General features: G+C 39.2%; 1 non-coding gene across 1 annotated transcript; it reads left to right on the top strand.

Moving 5' to 3' along the window:
* The first annotated feature begins 2,651 nt into the window (after positions 1–2,651).
* Positions 2,652–2,758, top strand: LOC128113144 (U6 spliceosomal RNA). Its single transcript, XR_008219363.1, has one exon. It is a non-coding gene; the product is annotated as a U6 spliceosomal RNA (small nuclear RNA).
* The last annotated feature ends 486 nt before the right edge of the window (positions 2,759–3,244 follow it).

The raw sequence follows: 3,244 nt of genomic DNA, 5'->3' as shown, positions 1-3,244 counted from the left end.
AAGCTTCTTAGTGCAGGAATATACTATTTGCAAAATACAACAATTAATGAGGAGATACACTGAGCAGTGGCTTCACAGATAATAGCATAATAACATTCTGAGAATAGCATCTTTAACACTTTTGGAGCCAATATTCCATTCTCATAGGCAAGCTTGTGCCATGTTTCTGGGTTGGCCTTTGGCTCTCACACAAACTGTGATTGCAATGTGCTTTTATTCAACTGGCTTTCTCAAGATTGCCTTTTAGACATAGGGCCCAAGAAGGCATACACCAAATTGGTCCTGCACCTATTTTGATCAAGTGTTAAGTAGTCAAGTAAGAGCCAAGATAGCTATGGGAGTCTTAGGAGAACCTATTAACGTTGTTTTGTTATTGGTCACACTAGCAAACTGCCTTCTAAACATTGTTGTTTAGACTATAGATTTGAGATGCTCTTGGTCTTCTACTACCATACCCTCTAAGTCACAGCTGGATGAATGGATACATATGTGCACAGATGGACAAACAGATGATAGTTGTGTGACTGAATGGACATATAATTGTGTGGCTTTGATAGAATAGGATTTTTAGGACATAAATTATTTCTTAAGAAGAGGTGGTCACAAATTTTAGCATAAAAAAAATATAATCTCAAATGATGATATTCCTTCCAGAAGTCAAATCATAGAAACTTCTTATTGAAGTGGGTAATAGTTGATGCAGAGGCTCCAAACTGGTCCAAGTACTAAGAATAAGCAACTATGAGTTCTCAGCTGTACATTCACATCAGCACCCACTCCCAGCAAGGGTCAAGTAAAGGAGAGCAGGAAGGATGTAAGTCCCAAAAGAAGGGGGTGTTGTGAAGTGCTGGACTACAGACATGATGTGGATGCTGCATACATAAACTCATAGCACATGTGGTTATCCTCGTAGAACCTATACAAGATCAAGTCAGTTAAAAATTCTAAGACGGAAGGGGAAGGTGCTCTCAAGGCCCTAACCCTGGCTGAGGAGCTATTGACATGTGATGTCTGCTATGGAGGGACTTATGTTTCACCTGGTGTGTTCCATGAGTAGGCTGTCCATGCCCCGTTGGATAACTCCACATGCATGCTTACATAGGCAGCAATAACTGGACTCAGGGACTTATTCATATATTTTAAAAAGTGTCTGAAATTTGGAAAGAGAAGTGTTGGGGAGCAGAGAGAGTTGGAGCAGAAAGAATAGGGGTTAATATAATCAAGATATATTGTATACGTATATAAAATTCTCAAAGAATAGAAAAAATGCAGTGAATCCCAGCATCATTGATCTGTTTACCACAAACCTAAGACTTTCTTCTGTACCTGGAACTATGTCAGTGTGGATGACCACATCTAACATAACCTGACTTCAGAAACTGGCCCCTCTTTATGTTCCAAGCCAAATAGTTTGGCCCATTGGCTGTGCAATGTGTGATAGCTATCGACTTGACTGTATGTGGAATTAACTAAAACTCCCAAATGGAGGGCACACCTGTGGGGGATGTTTGCTTAATGTGAAGTGGGATGATCCACTTCCACTTAGGATCATGGAGGTAGGAAGACAAAAATTTAATTCAGATCTTTTGAGCTGGGGAAAAAAAACACACCTTTAATCTTTATATTGAGGCAGTGAAACACAACTTTAATCTGGGCTGCACCTTCTGCTGGAAGCCTATGTAAGGACATGGAAGAAGAAAGCCTTTTTTCCTGATTGCTCTTACCTTGCTAGCAAGTCCATTCTTTGACTGGCATTAGAGCCCACTTCTTCAGAATTCCAGCATCTACTGAAGACCAGCCTCATGGACTGAGCAACTTTTGGATTCTTGGATTAGTCAGCCATTATTGGATTAGCTGGTCCATTAGGCTGTAAATCATTCTAATAAACCCCTTTATACATAGATGAATGTGTGTATGCATATGTATGGATGTGTGTGTATGTATATGTATGTGTATATGTATATGTTACAGTTTCAATTGCTGTGAAGTGACACCATGATCACAGCAAGGGAAAACAATTAATTGGGCTGGCTTACAGCTTCAGAAGTTTAGTCCATTATTGTCATTGAAGGACATGGTGGCATGCAAACAGACATGGTGTTGGAGAAGGAGCTGAGAGTTCTAAATCTTGATCTTCAGGAAGTGAACTGTGACACTGGGCATAGCCCAATCATAAGAGACCTCAAAGCCCACCTCCACAGTGATGCACTTCCTCCAACAAGGCCACACCTACTCCAAAAAGGCTACATTTCCTAATAGTACCACTTCCTTTGGGGCATTTTCCTTCAAATATATATATATTCATTCTGTATGTTCTGTTACTCAAGAGAACCCTAACTAATACACAACGCAAGATCAGTAGGTCTCAGGGTCAGTAATGTGGCCAAAGAGGTTGGTTCTGCTCAAATAGCTCTCCACAGAACTTCTCTAGGCCTGATATTTAAAACATTGTTCCTCCCCAACTCTTTCTCTACTTTAAATATACTTGTGTTTATATCCCCTGGATTTTTCCCCCTACAGTAGGATATTATTGAGTTCCATGAATGATAAGAAATCCATCTGTCTTGCACACTCATCACCTCTGATCATGATTTGCTTCTACATAATTTTAATGAATGGATGGAAATGCATTATAAGAAAAATGGAATTATGTGCTCATTTTGGCAGCACATGTACTAAAATTAGAATGAGAATGACAAGATTAGCATGGCCCCTGAGCAAGGATGACTCGCAAATTTGTGAAGAATTGGAATATAAGAAGCCCTACTTTGTTAAACATGGTATACTACTTTACCCCCAAAAGTCACACTTCACTCCAAGTACTTGGCAAACAATATTTGGAGCTGAGGTTGGGGTCAGTAGTCTAGGAAATAACAGAAGGAACTGAAGCATAAATATATGTTGGCTCCTCAAACAGTCAATGAAAATGGGTTTGTTCTTCTCTAAGTTCCCATTCTTATTTGTTTTACAACACAAGAAAAGAAGAAAAGAAAAATAAAGTAGAAATCTGAGGAAATAAGGCAAAGAGAGGAATCAAGAAATTGTATTTTATTTGGGACACAATGTAAATACAGTCAAGTCCTACTTGGGGTGAGGCTGGTGCAGAATCCCACACTTACTTCCACTGCCATGCCTTCTGTGGTGTTGTAGATAAGGTACAAAAAAGCCTCCTCCAATACAATTTTCATTTTAAATAGCCAGAGAAACTTTAATCTCAATCTTATTCACTTTTCAGAATAATTTC

Source organism: Peromyscus californicus, unplaced genomic scaffold, assembly GCF_007827085.1.
Source record: "Peromyscus californicus insignis strain IS unplaced genomic scaffold, ASM782708v3 Scaffold_17__1_contigs__length_78620276, whole genome shotgun sequence".
Taxonomy (NCBI): Eukaryota; Metazoa; Chordata; class Mammalia; order Rodentia; family Cricetidae; genus Peromyscus; species Peromyscus californicus.
The sequence above is the reverse complement of the archived record's forward strand: the minus strand, read 5'-3'. Positions and strand labels throughout refer to the sequence as shown.